The sequence below is a fragment of the Phacochoerus africanus genome, chromosome 10, assembly GCF_016906955.1.
Source record: "Phacochoerus africanus isolate WHEZ1 chromosome 10, ROS_Pafr_v1, whole genome shotgun sequence".
NCBI lineage: Eukaryota > Metazoa > Chordata > Mammalia > Artiodactyla > Suidae > Phacochoerus > Phacochoerus africanus.
The window spans coordinates 100,460,626-100,478,990 of record NC_062553.1 but is presented as its reverse complement, the minus strand read 5'-3'; the positions used below and the strand labels follow the sequence as shown (position 1 = coordinate 100,478,990).

At 35.8% G+C, this 18,365-nt stretch overlaps 1 long non-coding RNA gene across 1 annotated transcript in view; it reads left to right on the top strand.

Annotated features, from left to right (window-relative positions):
- The window catches only part of LOC125138137 (uncharacterized), a 273,650-nt gene that overhangs the window by 206,035 nt on the left and 49,250 nt on the right, over positions 1–18,365 (top strand). The window contains exon 3 of the long non-coding RNA XR_007137584.1: positions 3,341–3,423. This is a non-coding gene — a long non-coding RNA (uncharacterized LOC125138137). The remainder of the gene's footprint in view (positions 1–3,340; positions 3,424–18,365) is intronic.

Genomic DNA, 18,365 nt, shown 5'->3' with positions numbered 1-18,365 from the left:
ATTTTCCATGCCCTAAGTTATTTTTAAATATGTTATGTGTGGTTTTGTTTCATTTTAGGATATTGATGAGATATTATTAACTGGAGAAATAATTCCTTACTTTTAAAGCCTCCATCTTGGGGGGGGGGGTTACCTTGGCCAAACTATGGATAATGATAATGTGCAGTTTGTTTTGGGCTGTTTAAGAGTTTGTGTTATTAATGACTGACACACAGCCACCATGTGTGTCAAAGCCAGGGTTAGCTAGAAAGGAAAAACTGTGTGAGAATAACCTGATTGTGCCAAGAGGTCATATTTTAAACATACACTCAGCCCTCCGGAACCGTGATTTCCACATCTGTAGTCGGCCAACAAGAATCTGTGGAGATGGAGCCCACTGCTACAACATTTTATGTAAGGGACTTGGGCATCTGCAGAGGTCCTGGAACCAATCTGCCCATGGGTGTGGAGGGCCAACTGAACTGTCCTTAGCAGCAGCAGAAGTCACGGGAGAGGAGCCGGTGTTTCCTAGGATGTCATTGTTTATAAGTCGGGTTGCAGAATGTTTTTAAATTGTGGAATGAGATTTAAGTCAAAATGATAAGAGTAGGAATTTTGATGTCAGAATCAGTGAGGTATTTGGATAATCATCATTTGATTTTAGAAATGAGTTTTGAAGTGGACCCCGTTTCTCCTATGTCCTTTCCCCATCATCCTACGCTTCTCAACAGCATGAAGTGCAAATTTTTGTTGTGAGAGTGAACGGCGAGGGGCAGAAAATGCATGTAAAAGTCCCCAAAGCTCAGTGTAAATAGTCACAGCCTTTAAAAATAACACAGGTTTAAGAAAATGAGTGCCTCTATAAATCACTGGAAAGCTCAATGATGATTCTAACTGCAGATGGGCTTTTAAACAAGTGAGTTTGCTGCTGCTTCGCAACTCCCAATTGGATATTAAAAAAAAAAAAAAGGCTCTTTCTCAATTTCCTGTTCTTGTGCCTTATTAAAATCATTCTGTTGCTCTGACCCCCGCCCCTGTTTCTTTCTTCTTTTCACATCTGTGTTTATTCGGGGAGGATGTTACCCACAGTTCCCGGCCATGAAGAATGCATGAAAGTCATGAGGATGAGATGGTGACCCAGCTACAGCGTGTGTGAAATGAGTGATGGGAAGAGAGAGAGAGAGGGAGAGAGCAAGCCGTGGTGCAGGGTTATGAGTTGTACAGTTATTTCTAGCTTTGAATTGTTTCCAAATCTCATACATTCACAGACAGCCTCGCCAAAGCCCACAGCTGTCATGCATTTTCAACAGATTCCACAGGGCCTAGATGAGGTTTGAAGGCATTCCTTTGCTCTTACACATTAGCTAAAAGGAATTACCGTAACATCTGATATTGTGGAAGTGGGATATTTGCCATCCTGACCTTGCCCAAAGCCGTCCGGAAATAGGGGTCCAAGAATGTATTATCTCATGCAGCCTCTAAAGGTCACTGGGGGCCCCTCAGAGGTTTTCCAACAAAACCCAAGCACCCAACATGCTCTGCATTTGGAGGAATTGTGCTGTTTTGTATGGACACGGTGGGCAGACACGTGTTCCCACTGCTATTTGGATGTTTGTCATAGGAAAGGCATGTTCCACTGGAGAAATTCCCAGCTGTCAGTAATGCACTGATACACCACAGCCAAATCATCTGAGGACGAGCCAAGTAAACAGGATGTTCACAATGTGTGTTATTGCATGTGTATGTAGCAAAACTTCTGCCCATTTCACAGCCTCATAATGGGATTGACACGCATTGCTTAATCTGCATCTGTCTGTTTAGGGTAGAAACACATAAACACCAATGAAACAATGTGTTAGAAAGCCCTTTCTTTGGCTATATGGACTGTTGATATGATGGGATGAAATCTGTATAAATTGGGAATGAAGGAATGAATGTCATGAGTTTACTTCCTGGGAAGTGACTTCAAGTCATCCAAATGCAGATTAGAGGAAATGATCAGATCATCAGTGGCTATTGTGAGTTAACAAAGGGGACTGAGTCTCCATGGCTATTTTTACAGACCACTGGAGTCATTCTTTCTTCTTGTAAGACACTCATTAGTTGAGTTATGTAAATAGATGTACGAAAACAGGTCAAAGTTATGTCATTGCCCTTTTCTGTTTGGAAATACTGCTGTTAACTGTTAGAGTCTAAGCATGTTCCTGAGGCAGCAATTAGGGAAAGGAGAGTGGGGAGTTCCTTCAGCATTCAGTGCAGAGTGGGTTCTCTGAAAAAGAACATTAAGTATCCTGTTAGGTATCACACTAACTTCTCTGGGTATGCAAATCCCCTTTACCCAAGTTGGTACATTTATTCATGATAATCACAGTGGGTAACATTTATTGCAAATTTCCTATTGGCCAGAACTGGGCTGAGTCTTTAAAATACATGAACTCTTTAAATTCTCACAAAACATAGAATGTTGATATTATTATTATTATTCCTCTTCTACAGATAAGGAAACTAGGGTTCAGGGAATTTAGTAGGCTTGCCTAAGAAGATAGAGCTAGTCAGACAGCAAGCTTGAAGCCAGGTCTGTTTGAATATAGAACACTTGCACTTAACCATAGTTCTGTGTATCTCTGCTTTATGTGAAATCTGATTCTGTCACAACACTGATGTTATGTTTTATTGAAACATGAATCCTTGTATCTTCTTCAACAGGCTTTATGTACAAAGATAATTTTGGTATTCTAGGTCTATTCATTTAGAAAACTTCACTAACCTAGCATGTTGAAGGTTTAGGACGAGGCTATGAAGCCTTGGTAATGATTTTTTTTTTCAATTTTGATCTTTTAATTATGGTTATTACACACTGCATTCAAAACTTATACCAAGATACACTGATTTAAGCCAAAATCACGTGTCAGGATGGAATCTTGTAAAAATTTTGACACTCTTTCAATAGTTTTTATGTGTTAAACATAGCGAAACATAGAAAACATAGAAAACATAGAAAACATAGAAAAAAGAGTTCTAAATGCATAGAATATGTGTGCTTATTTTGGTTTATGACAATTTTAAACACTTGTACTGTGATGTCTGGCAGAAGACAGTTCTACCTAATGGTTAGGGTACGGGTTCTGGACTTTTATTATTTACTCTCTCTTGGGAAATTTAATTGATGTCCCTATGCCCATTTTCCCCTGATCTGTGCAATAGTGTATAGAGAAATAATAACTATTACCTCGTAGTATTGTAGTTAAGATGTGATGAGAGGATACGTGTAAAATGTGTGCCCTGTAAAAAGTATTCAACAGTTTGCTCTGAAATGCCTTTTGGCATTTCCCTCATTGGTCTTTGTGTTATTTTTCTCCAGGGTCCTCATCGCAATCAGACACACTGGATTATGTTTATTAAATGTCGTCTCCCTGACACAGACCATAAGCTCCGTCAAAACAGGTATGTTTTGTTCTCTGCTATATTCTCATTTTATGGAACGGTAGACGGTACCAGGTAGGCCCTCACAAATATCTGTTAAATGTATAGTAGCTATTATTCTTATTACTGTTAGCATCTGTTTCAGACTCAGATACCAGGCTTTAAAAAAATCCTCAAAATACTGGTTAGGTTTGCATAGTTACCAAGAGGCTTCAGATGTATTTGATTTGTAGCCATAAAATTTAATATTTTGTAGAAACATCAGAGCATATTGGGTTTAAGGTCTTTGTTTTTTCATAGTTTATCTACCTGTTTATTTTCTTTTTTATGATTTTTATTTTTTCCATTATGGTTGATTTACAGTGTTCTGAAAATTTCTACTCTACAGCAAAGTGACCCAGTCATACATACATACATACACACACACACATAAATATAATATTCTTTTTCTTACATTATCTCCATCATGTTCCATCACAAGTGACTAGATATAGTTCCCTGTGCTAGACAGCAGGATGTCATTGCTTATCCACTCCAAATGAGATAGTTTGCATCTATTAACACCAAACTCCCAGTCCATCCCACTCCTTTTCCCTCCCCCTTGGCAACCTCAAGTCTGTTCTCCAAGCCTATGAGTTTCTTTTCTGTGGAAAGATTCATTTGTGCCATATATTAGATTCCAGATATAAGTGATATCATATGGTATTTGTCTTTCTGACTTACTTCACTTAGTATGAGAGTCTCTAGTTCCATCCGTGTTGCTGCAAATGGCATTATTTTGTTCTTTTTTATGGCTGAGTAGTATTCCATTATGTATATATACTACATCTTCTTAATCCATTCATCTCTTGATGGACACTTAGATTGTTTCCATGCCTTGGCTGTTGTGAATAGTGCTGCAACGAACATATGGGTGCATGTATCTTTTATTTTATTTTTTATATAATACATTTTTTTTCACTATAGCTGGTTTACAGTGTTCTGTCAACTTTCTGCTGTATAGCATGGTGACCCAGTTACACATACATGTATAGATTCTTTTTTCTCAGATGACTGGATTCGGAAGATGTGGTATATATACACAATGGGATACTACTCAGCTATAAAAAAGAACAAAATAATGCCATTTGCAGCAACACGGATGGAACTAGAGACTCTCATACTAAGTGAAGTAAGTCAGAAAGAGAAAGACAAATACTGCATGTATCCTTTATTTATAAAGTAAGAGAACGTAAAATATCCTGAGACCAGTGATATTAGGTGCTGTTCCCTAGTCAAGAATTACCTAGTGGCACATTAGCACTGGCATCTAGGCTTATGATACCCAGTGTAGTGCTCTTTCTTCTATGACCCACTGACTTCTGATTTGGGTACCAACACAGCTCTCACCCCTCAGTAGACCAAACCTCAATCTAGGTGAAAGCCCAGGTCCTATTTCATCAGTGTGTTTTACCCCAAAGTTCTCATCATCTCTGGTTGATGGTCATTGCCATGTCCACTTTTTTGTTTGTTTGTTTGTTTTTTTAGGGCCACATTCACGGCGTATGGAAATTCCCAGGCTAGGGGTCTAATCGGAGCTGCAGCTGCCAGCCTCAGCACAGCCATAGCAACGCCAGATCCTTAACCACTGAGTGAGGCCAGGGATTGTACCCGCATCCTCGTGGTTATTAGTCAGGTTCGTTACCACTGAGCCAGGACAGGAACTCCCTTTGTTCCACATTTTTCACAGTGATGGAATTTCTTAGTTGGATAGAAAATATGTGCTTTAATTACAAGTCATGTGCGGAGATGACTGAGAATTACAAGGGGCCAAGGAACATTGCTTTTCTCCAGATCACTTAGTGAAAAGTTGTGTACCTTTTATCAATTCTATTTGATGTCCTTCCCTGGATTTTGAGATCTACAGGATGGTCCATTTGGGGAGAAAATCAGAATAAATAAAAGCTATAAAGGCTATTGTACTTTCAACTCCAGAGCTGTCTAGAGAAAAGAAGGTATCATTTCCTCCAACAAACATTTATTAAGTGTTTACAACATGATAAGCAATGTGTATGTGTATGGATGGAGTTTATACTTTTTTTTAAAATCACCATACCCCAGGCATGTGGAAGTTCCCAGGCCAGGGACTGAATCCAAAGCTGCAACCTATGCTGCAGCTTTGGCAGTGCTGGATCCTTTTAACCACTGAGGGGGCCTGGGAATTGAATCTGTGCTCTTGTGGCAATGCAAGCTGCTGTAGTTGGATTCTTAATCCACTGTACCACAGAGGGAACACCTACAAATATTTTTCCTCAAAGAGTTTATAGTCTACTGAAAAATAAATTTTCTAAAATAAACCCTATAGTACATAACACAATAGTTAGAACACAAAGAATAAAGGTAAAAATAGAAATTTGAAGGATCTTTGAGAGGAAAAAAAAAATCGCTCCCAGGGGGTGACTTGGAATGTTCATGTAAAAAGCAGCATCTTAACTAGACTCTCATGCATCAGTAGCATTCTTCAAATTCCATACTTAGGGTCTGTTTTTATAACATTTTATACTCTTATGTCCATATAACAGACACATATATATGCAACATAAATGCAACCAACACAGCTTACTTCTCAAAAGAAGCTTTTATTAGAGGTATTATTATGTATTTTTTGCATAGCCATAATGATACTTACTTGAGTTTATAAATGATAGTATATTCCTAAAAGAAAAAAAAAGTGTATTTTGCACATACCCATGTATAAATCTGGAGTCTCTCTATATAACTAAGAATTAAACAGACCCTTTTTGGACATTGCTGATTGGACTCACATAACTGATTATGGTTGAAACACAAAAGGTTTGCAAACCCAAGTCCGTTATGACATAGTATGGAGTACTAAAGGGACCCAGGAGCTGAACCCATGACTTTTATATTAAAACTCCCAGGAAACATTTACAATTGCCTCCATAGATGTTTTTTTCCCTCGTGAATGTATCTTTCTACTTAAAATAATTTACCGAGTTTATTTTAATAATTGACATCTTTCTTAATCCTTATTTTCAAAAGTAAATATAATTCTGGTTACATGAATATCTTTAGCTTTGCTAAATATTTACAGTGCATTAAGTACTACGTGGTCACTATAAAATTGAAAGTTCTTTTTTTATTGCAGTATAATTGACATATAACATTATATTAGTTTCATGTGTACACCATAATTCGATATGTATATATATTGCAAAATTATTACCACATTACATCTTGAAAGTTTTGATTACTTTTATTAATTAAATCACATCATGTTTTCCATTTACCAATCCAAAAATAAAAAAAAATGCGATTTATAGAGGAACAAGGAATGTGATTTGCATCAGTTTGATGCAGTGACAGCTCTTCAGGTCCCATTCTTTCCTGCCATTTTGACTTTGTGCTGCCCTGCCCAGCTGGGAGTTGTCTGCTCTGAGACACTCTGTCCTCAGTGTCCATGACATTGGCCTGTTGGTTTGCTGACTGTGGATTGCTCTAGCTACCCACTCTGTTGCTAGCTTCTGAAACTATGATTGCAGCCTTAGTCTTTTGTTTCTCATGTGGAATATGCTGACAGATGTGCTTACTGAATATTTTAACCAGCACACTTATTCTGGCTTCTTTTGAAGCTAATGAAATTACCAAAACAATTTTATGCTCCTCTGAAGAACAAAGGGAAGGCAGAACCAGAAAGATGGATCAAACAGAGGCACTATGGAAGATGTCTCAGAGCTTTAACAGCATAAGAACAGTGGTATCCTGTGGCTTTGAGGGGCCATGTTCTCTTATGTTGAGAATTGAATGAAAACAGCTTACTCTAAGCCTGTGTACTACGTCTTGCTATAATTAGTTTTTATGCAAGGTCTTGGATCTTGGACCAGAGTAGCCATTGCCATTTCTGCAGACAAATCAATCAAATGGTTGAAAATATCTTGGGCTAGGTTTCCTGAGGTCATGGATGTATGACTATCACAAGAGGAACAATTTATTACCAGACATTTATTGAATTGTTATTATGTGAAAGAGACTTATTTAAAGTGAAAATATTTATGCAAGACACAGGCCCTGCCCAGGGGATCTTGTGCACAGTTGCTGAAACTGGTATGGGCCCTTCTATGGCTGAAGGAGGTCAAGGACATTACCAAAGATAAGAGGATTTTCCAGTGATTGATAGAGTATTAGAGTTGAAAGGGCTTTCAGAAATCATCTACTCCCATTTTCTATGAATATAACATCTGTAAATGTGACTTGCCCATCATCACCCAGGAATTTAGCAGAAAGTCATACACACTTACCTTTCCTCTAAATCTGGTAATGTTTTTTTTTTTTGGTCTTTTTACCTTTTCTAGGGCCGCTCCCACGGCATATGGAATTCCCAGGCTAGGGGTCTAATTGGAGCTGTAGCTACCGGTCTACACCAGGGCCACAGCAACGTGGGATCCAAGCCCGTCTGCGACCTACACCACAGCTCACGGCAATGCCGGATCCTTAACCCACTGAGCAAGGCCAGGGATCGAACCTGCAACCTCATGGTTCCTAGTCGGATTCATTAACAATTGCGCCACAATGGGAACTCCTAAATCTGGTAATTTTTTTCATGATATAACATACATATTTATAATGATTTAACCAGGTCAAGTGCGATTGAATTTTACTTGTATTGCTTTAGTGCTTATTGGCTTTTTTTTTTTTTTTTTTTTTTTTTTTGCTTTTTAGGGCCGGACCCATGGCATATGGAGGTTCCCAAGCTAGGGGTTGAACTGGAGTTGTAGCCGCTGGCCTTCGCCACAGCCATAGCAACATGGGATCCGAGCTGCATCTGTGACCTACACCACAACTCACAGCAACACAGGATCCTTAACCCACTTAGCAAGGCCAGGGATTGAACCTGCATCCTCATGGATGCTAGTCAGATTCGTTAACTGCTGAGCCATGACGGGAACTCCTAGTGCTTATCGTTGATTGTTTTAATTCTAATATGCTTAATTAGGTTTTCTCTATATTGTATATTTTAAGCTACAGGAGAGAGGGCAACAGGAAAACTTTTCTATTTTGCACTTTAATTTTTTCATTGTTTAATAGTACTAATTTGAAACTTTTCATTATATAAGTAATATATACTAATTGAATAAAACTAGAAAATATAGCTAGGGAAAATTAAATTCAACCATAATCCACTCCCTTAGAGAAAACCATATATATGTGTGTGTGTGTGTGTGTGTGTGTGTGTGTGTGTGTATAGAACCACTAAATGTATAGTGGTTCTCTCTCTATATATAAAATAGTGGATATATATATATATATATATATATATATATATATACACACACATATATATATTCCTTTGGAATAAAAAAATGGGATCACATATTTAACCTACTATTTTATCCTTCATTTTTTCATATAACTATTACATGGGCATTTTTCACGTGAATAAGTATATTTAGAATATCATTTTTATTGGGATTGCAAAACAGTTTATTTGTCTTATATTTTGGATATTTTACTCATTGTCAATTTTTGAACACTTAGAGAACACATTTGCTTTGTTGTAAATATTCTGAAATGAAGACCCCTATAATTACATGTTTATACATAATTATCTCCTTTACATTTTCAGAAGTAGAGTTCTTGGATCAAAGGGCTCACATGTATGTAAGACTTTTGATACACAGTGGGTCCACTGCCAACACTTTTTAATCCTGATTTCAAAATTTGTAGTTTATATTCAGTGCTGCAAAAAACTTTAAAATCTTCCAAGGGTAGGAGTTCCTGTTGTGGCTCAGTGGAAATGAATCCGACTAGCAACCATGAGGTTCGTTTGATCCCTGCCCTTGCTCAGTGGGTTAAGGATCCGGCGTTGCTGTGAGCTGTGGTGTAGGTCACAGACGCAGCTCAGATCTGACATTGCTACGGCTGTGGTGTAGGCTGGTGGCTACAGCTCCAATTAGACCCCTAGCCTGGGAACCTCCATATGCCGTGGGTGCAGCCCTAAAAAAGCAAAAAAAAAAAAAAAAAATCTTGCAACGTAAATAGGTCTATTAAAAAAAGCAACAGCAATTCTCTATCAAGATATGTAGGGTCACAGTGGCTTAGCATCCACACCGCAGGACTGTCATTTCCTGAAATATATTACATAGGTGGCATAGATCAGATGCTGATGATAAGTGTTTGAGACAGGTGTCTCCTCACTTTTATCCTTCAAAGGCAAGGGGATGATGGTCCTAAATTTAGCAGTGGCAAGAGGATGAAGGTCCTACATTTAGCAGTCACAACTCCAAACCTCCTTACCAGAGATCTCTGACTCACATTTGATAAATCTGAGATATAAACTGGATGTATGGTTCTAAAAGAACTTGGAAGTCTTCAGATGCTAACTAGGAAGCAAATATTGTTACCACCTAGAGGACACTGTGATTCTCTTCTTGTTTGAGTTTACTTTCTGTGTGTGATTACTTATTGATATGAGAATAAGTAATAGTCATTATTTGCACACTTGGTTTACTAAAACCTGCTAGATGTGTTTAATGAAAACATTAAATTCAGCGAAGTTGACATGCATATTTTAAAAATAAGACTATTCTAATATAAAATATTTTCAAAGAGAAAAATACACACATATATTTCTTTTTTGCAATGATTATCTTTTATGTTTTGGTGCCTAATGGAATACAAACTATGGTTTCCTCAGATAAGAAATAGTTGGGCTGATTTCAAGCATGTTGTTTTGAGATAATGTTTTGAGATAATGGTGTTTTGTGATAATAGCTGTAAAGAGTTTCAAGCATGATGTTTCAGCATAGAAATTAACTCCTGTCTCTGTTTCTGAAACAGTGTAAACATTCAAAGGAAAATATTGTTTTTATGTATAGCATCTGTGACTAAAATTTTTCATATCATAAATTATAAAGTATCTCCAAAGGTAATATGTTTTACAGCTAAGTATTTTATTATCTAAGCAAATGCTTAGATAATTTTATATTATAACTCAATTCACAGTGTTTTCAATAAACACATGTGCAATTGCTTTACCATCTTTACCTTATTTTTCGAGTGTATGTTAGTTCATTCCTTGGAATAGACAACTGTCATTTTTTCAATTTTTATTTTTTGTTTACAGGTCGTGTTTATTTTCATTAGTGGATTCTGGGATAGCTCCAGTAATACTGTTGAAATTTTTAATAGTACTTTTGTGGGATAATGTGGATTTTGTACTTTATAACTACACTCATATTATACTAGTAAATATTATTATGTCAGATGAGCTTAGTCTACTTTAAAAACAGAGAGGAGGATATTGCAGTACTGAGTAAAGGACAGGCCTATCTGGAGGGAATGGAGAGAAGTGAGGGAAATAAAAAAAAAAAAAAGCCTCAAGTGTAGATGACTCCTGGCTTAGGTCTGCCTCAGGTATTAACTGAGAATTCTGAGTAATCATCGGGAAGAATGGTCCTGAACAGCATCTGTCTGGGTGGGTATTTGCCCATATTGAGAGCCATGTTCGTTCCAGTTGATCTTGATACTCCTGTCAACCCAAATGTTTGCTCTGGCTAACGTCTTTTCTCTGCTTCATCATTTCTTTTTTCTCCTTCACAGTACAGTTTAGGGCCCACTTCTTCCAGGACAATTTCCCTAACATCCAGTGTCCTCCAAACCACCAATGTAATTCTGGATCCTCTCTATGACTCACCACTTTTATAATCATTGCAACTCCTATTTTTATACTTAGAATATATCCCACTTCTCTTATTAAATAAGAACCATGCAACCAGGACCAAGTCTAAATTTGACTATGTTCCCTGAAACACTAAACAAAATAGTAATATATCTGAGCATTTTGAAATAAGTGCAGTCCTCAGGGGAATTTTAAACCAATTTCTTAACCCAGTGGGTTGGAAATATTTCTTTTAGTTGGATTACAAGAAAGGAAAGGAGATGAGTCTGAGCATTGAAATAGCTATTGAAGATTTGCTTCATGCTGGATATTATACTGAACTTTTTTTTTTTTTTTAACACATAACCTCACACAATCCTCAACACTGCCAATGTGGGATATACTGTTAAATTCGTTTTAGAGATGAAGCATAAAGAGTTTTTTTTTTTTTTTTTCCCCTGATAAGGCTCTGAGAATTCAGAGACTAGGTCTAGGACACATAATTAGTAAGTGGAAGCGTTGGAAAAAGAACACAGAAATGTCTGATAGGAAACATTCATTCTTTCAGCCAATTCTAACTTCTTTCTATCCACTTTCTGTTGGCATGATTTTAATAATGTAAAGTAATACTTTAAAACCTCTTTTCTTATTTTAAACTTTCCAAGTTCTGGTGCTGAAAGTTGCTATTTCAGTAACTGATCCTACTGTATAGATTGAGAATTTTAGGATGCATGATCCCATAGTAGGTTCTTTACTCACTTGATCTATAAATACAGGACCATTGCCTTTTAATCTGGAGAGGACTCTAGGGACTGATGTATTCTATAGGGTTTCTCAGCTTCTCACAAAAATATCCATTGAAAACTGCTGTGAAAATAGAGGAGTCAAAAGTCTTTCTTCTCAGTATAGAGCTAAAAATATCACAAAAATAATAATAATAATATATTGTCTTTGTAGGCATGCCAGCTAATGTACTACTTGGTTATTGTATCTTACGTGAGGTAATAGTGACTGTTACAATGATATCAGCCACAGGGAAGTCCAATAGTGACTATTGTAAATTATATTTTACTAGCTGTCACATTTTTTTTCAAATGAAATGTGGCTCAGCCAATTCTAGTTAAGGAAGGTCTAAATTGTAATATTTTACTATATTAAACACAGTTTCCTGCCAGTATGGTATAGAATATAATATCACATATTTTTTCAAATGCAACCCATGAAGAAAAATGTTGATGGTTGCAGAGAGATGTCATCAGAGACTAGGGCAAATTAACTGACACAGTAATTTCCTTCCAAATGCAAACATTCTTAACCTAAAAGAAATATCTGCTTCATAATGTTATAAACATATCCTTCCCTGGAGCAGGCTTAATAATTAATGCCAAAAATTCATGGTGAGAAATATATATGAGTTTGGTCATAAATGTTCTCATGTATTTTAAATGTCAATAAAATGAATTGCCTTTATTATTTCAGGATGATAACTTGTTCCTAGACACTGCTACTTTGCAGGGGATGATGACCACATTGGCATATAATGAAATATTGCAGGAACATGCCTTAAGCATTTGTAAGACACACCTTTTGCTTTGAATCAATGCAGTAAGTGCAACATATAGGGGCACAAAGAATATGCTTGAGGAAATCCAACCCCTGCCCTTACTTCCACTTCCACTCTCATAAATCAGTCTAGGTGAATATCTTAAGCTCAGTTCGAAAAAAAAAATTTTTTTTTTAAAGACAATACTCCTCTTTCTTTGGCTTGCAGGGCCAAATGCTCTATTCACATCACCCTTACTTTCTAGACACAGCTTTTGTTTGTTTTTCAGAAAATCTCCAAAGGCTTAGCTTCTGCAGACAATTTTGTTCCACATTAAGAGAGAAGGACTTGTGTCTATTCTTACTCCATGGCACATTAAAAACACGTGAGGGTGACACAATAGGTATGGATAAGAACAATTAATTCATGTCATGGGAAGAATTATCAATTGGATAGAAAATTAAATACAGGGTTTTGGATTTCAGTTCCAACATACACAGAACTTGAAAGTGGTCACTCCTGCCTGTACAACAGTGTAACTAAATGCACTTAAAATTGATGACGTTCCAGAGTTCCTGTTGTGGCACAGTGGAAACAAATTTGACTAAGAACCATGAGGTTGTGGGTTCAATCCCTGGCCTCATTCAGTGGATTAAGGATCCGCTGTTGCCGTGAGCTATGGTGTAGGTTGCAGACGTGGCTTGGATCTGGTGTTGCTGTGGCTGTGGTGTAGGCTGCGAGCTACCACTCTCATTCGACCCCTAGCTTGGGTACTTCCAATGTGCCACACTTTTGGCCCTAAAAAGCAAAAAAAAAAAAAGTTAAAAATTAGTTAAACATGATAGATATAGTCACTCTGAATGTTTATAAACATCAGGTAGAAAGGCATTGTTGGAATTAAATAAATGCGGACTTGTACAATCAGATAATGGTAGTTGCTGTGGTAAATAGTCTTTATAATTCCAATGGCTTAACACAATACTAGCTTTCTTCTTGCTCCTGTGGAAGTTCATCTGGTATTCCTAGGTAGTGTCAGGGACCAACCAAGGTCTTTCTGTCGCATGGCCTCATCTTCCCTAGTACTTCATATATTATGCATCGAGGTGATACAAAGGGGAAAGACAGATCAAAGGGTAAATATATAGAGACATGTAATTCACAAATTTTTCTCCAAAGCAACTTTGAGAATGACAGTTTAATTAGAAGATATTTATAAGTTTGAAAGGGAAGGTATAAACTACTAGGGCTTAGAGGAAGATATCCCATGAACGTCAATGTAGGGCACTCTGTTATATAAATGTAAAATATAATCTCTAAAAGGAAAATGTAGTATTTTAGATAAATTTGCCAAAGAAAACTTGAGATTTAAAGAAATATGGAAAAAATGCACTTGAATCAAATCTAAAGAATTGGACAATTTCTGGAAACCGGTATTAATAAATTGCTTTTTAAAAAAAATTTGGCAAAAAGTTTTATTTTAAATGTTAAAAAATGGACCAATCAGGTGAATGTCTAAACCTAAACAGGTTTAAATGAAATATGTTGTTCTAAAATGCTTACCTCTCTAAGTTAATAACCCCTTGTATCCTTTCAGTTACCACATATTTCCATGTAAATGGTCTAGCAGATAATGAAATTCATATGTCCAAAATTTAAAAACAAAAGAACTAAAAGAACTTCCAGCATTGTAAATAGAGAATAAAGATAACTGAATCAACGCATTAGATGTCAGGAAAGGAGAGGAAGAACACACTGCTATTCTTATTGTTTTGCTGATGAGGAAGCTGAAGCACAGATTTAATGAAGGATGGAGCTAAGACTGAAATCCCAGACAATCTGACTTCAGTTACTAAATTCTAAACCATGACAATGGGGAGAAATAAAAATGAAAGTTAGAGTTAAGCAGTAATGAAACACTACAAATCAAAACTTGTGGAAAGCAATTAAATGAAAATTAATGTTCTTTCTATGAGTTCAGCACCAAAGTTAGAAAAGTACTCTCAGGAAACAAACTCAAGATATAAACTCAGGAAGTAAAGAGGATAGGAAAAAAAATTAAGTATAAAACAAACATAGAATCTAAAATCTGTTTCTTTAGAAAGAAATTCCTCTGCAAAACTGATTTTTTAAAAAGGCAAAAGAAATAATAAAAAAGGAACATGAATATATGTAGAACAGAAATACTAAACATATTATATTAAGATATTAAAAAATGCGGGTGAACTGGCCAATTTTCCAAAAAGCTGTATATTATCAAAATTGACAGAAAAGAAATTTACTAAAAAGAATTACTCTAAAACCACTGTCACTTAATTGGTAGTCAAGAACTTACCTCCAAAATGGGCACAAAACCAGTTTTTAAATGTAGGTTTTACTAAAACTTCAAAGGATAGATAACATCTATTTTGGCCATACTTTCAAAAATTGAGGAATAGGAAGTTTCCCAACTTACCAAAGTCAGAGAGAGAAAGAGAGAGAGCTAGGAAGAAGTATAACATGGGTCAATCTCTTTTGTAAGCATAGACTCAAACTCTAAATAAAACTTTAACACAAATTAAAAACCATTACGTATTTATATAAAATACATAACACTTAATTTTCAAAGTGTGAAGATGAGTGTTTTATAATTGACACACTTAAACTGTCTTCAGTAACAAAGTTGCATAATGATGAAAACATTGCCAGACATCTATTTTCAAAATTTTGTCTTGATAGCAGAAATTATTTTCCAAAACAATTATTTTCTCACTTTTTATTAAAAATGCCTCTTTTACATTAGGGCATATTAAATGAGCATGTGTTTATGTACCGCTAAGCAGGCATTTTTAATCATACAAATGTTTAGAAATTTGAACAGCTTTTTTTAAATAAAAAAATATGTAACTCATCTTCAAATTCTCCAGCTTTTTAAAGGACTTTACCATGAGACAGCCAGTCTCTTATGGTACTTTAAGATATGGATTTTCATATCGACTTCTCATTTTAATACCAATTATTGTAAATACTTTTCTACTCAATGTAATACAATCTGAAATGTACTATAATATAATCCTAAATCCCTCTGACTTGTGGGCTTAATGACAGAACCAGTTTCAATCTGTATGTTAAATACTAGTAAACTTAGTTGCTTCCCTATTTTTTAAATTACAAATGAATATAAAGGAGGACCTTGCGATTCTCTGAAATGCGAGCTCCCAGCATTAGAAACTGCTGCTCTGATGGGCGGGGGAGTCTGAAGTCTCTCCACATCAGGTAGGGCCGAAGGTGGTGAGCTGTCAGGTAAGGTTTTAGGGTGACTCTCAAAAGATGGAAGGAAGACATTCCCTCTCTATTTTCAAGAATCACAATTTCATCCAGAAAGGTCAGCAACATCATGATCTATGCCAAGTAGGCAACATTACTTTCAGTGTTCTGGTCTGATGACAAATTCTTAGACTATATTTTGAAGTATTAGATTTTGAAGCTTTTCTTGAACTTAGCATTCTTCTAGACACAGAACTGCACTGTGTTAATTCCAACTAATTTAAATACCAATGATAAATTCATTATAAAATACATAATATTATAGCATTAATTATAGGACCACTTTTTAAATAGCAAGGCTGAAACACTGCTTAAGGAAATTGCTTTATTCAAATTTCTGAGACCTTGCTACATGGAACACCATGGCCTTTATATACACTAACAGAAATTTCAACTGCTGTAACACAAGCTCCTCAAAGGGGTTTTTAAAAGAAATACCTTTTTCTATTTTAACAGTGGATCTAGACTCCCTGAAAGTGAGTTATGCATTAGAATGTCAATTACTTTTATTTGCATTCATTAGTGCTGGTATTGCAAACAATTTGTCCAAGTAGATGAAGAGAAGAGACCAAAGTCCTTCAATAACCCCTCTCATTAATTCTTTGTGCAAACAAACTCTAGTTTGGTATAAAGCAAGATAACCTAATGGATGTTTTGTAGAGGATATGCAGCCACTTTGTTTACCAGTTCAGTTTTATCAAATAAAATGGACCAAGAAAAGCCAAGAAAAGTTGCAGTTCTATAAATCTCAAGCTATATTTTGAACATTCCTGAAACATCCAATCTCCAGACTTCGGCTTTGAATAGATTTATAAGAGTCAAAGGTCATAGTTCTTGCAAACAGAGGAAACAGCACATAGAGTTTTTGTTTATTTTCTGTCTCTTAAAAAAATCAGATGTGGCCATGAAGGACATAAAACACTAATACTCAACTACTGGTAGCAGAAGTAGGGCCTGTGGGTGTTTTAATCTCCTTGGTTACCATGTGTAACAAAAACAGACGCAGAATAACTTTCAGGTTTCCTCTATCTTGCTTTAGCCAAGGTTTCTTAATACATTTGTTTTAAATAAGAGAGGAATTCCGTGAGACATCTGCAAGGAGAAAGCAAATCAGTTCAGTTGCTCTTGAACTTTGGAATATGGACGAGATGGCATGTGGCTTGGAGAGTAGAAAGATTTGAATGAAGGACATCCGTTTTAGTTCTAAGATTTCTGTTTATTAGGCTTTGGAACTTTGGAAGAGTTATACAGATTTGTGGAGGCTTTTATCCCTCATCTGGAACATGAATGGTATTCTCTTTGTCTCATAGTGTTAACTGAGATTATTATGAGAAATTATTACTAAGGAAAACTTTCTTTTTCATTTTATTTCTGTTCTATTTTTTAAGTTAAACAATAATAGAAATTTAAGGTCTCACAGTGACGTTTTGTGGCTATGAGTTCTTCCCTTCCCAGAATTGCCTCACCTAGATTTCTGCTCTGGGATAGCTTACCTGCTATGGCTGGGCAAGACGGGGAAAACCTAGGACAATCACGTCAATATGAATTACTGTTTTTCTATTAGCAATATTTGTCAGAATGAATTTTCTTCAAATTTCATTTTAGAAGCCCTTATATCAGCGATGGCCGTGGCCTTCCATGGCCTTATTTGACAGATGTATTTATAATGGCAGTTGTACTGCTACTCATAAGCGTTTAGCTTTTCACATAAATCAAAAGTAGGATATCACTTATATGTGGAATATAATTAAAATGACACAAAAGAGTTTATTAACAAAACAGAAACAAACTCACAGATTTAAGATTAAATTTAGGATTACCAGAGGGGAAACATAGGGGGGAGGGATAAATTAGAAGGTTAGGATTAACATATGCACACTACTGTATATAAAATAGATAACTATCAAGGACCTACTGTATAGCACAGGAAACTCTACTCAATATTCTGTAATAACCTATATGGGAAAAGAATCTGAAAAAGAATGGGTATATGTATATGTATAACTGATTGATTTTGCTGTACACCTGAAACTAACACAACATTGTAACTCAACTATACTCCCATGTAATTTTTTTAAAAAGTAGGAGATGAAAATATTATCTCTATTCCCTACTCAAAATGAATATATATAGTTCATCCTCTCTCGATCTTAAAAATATCTATTTTGATTTTAATTTTAAATTCTAAGCCCATAGGATAAGTATCCTCTCTAATTCTTCATAGTAAATTATTGATTCACAAATGTTGTTTGCAAATAATAGTTATATGTAACTATAGTTTTCATGTGTTTCAGAAAGAATAATTGATTTTAGTCTCATGTAGCTATTTTTATTAAACTCACTATTTGCCAAAGCTTCTGTCTAGAGTTAATACAACTTTTGGTTATAGGTGACTCATTGAAATGTCCTATTTTATCCTTAAATCATCTCCATTTGCCTCTTCCTCTTTTTAAGCTACGT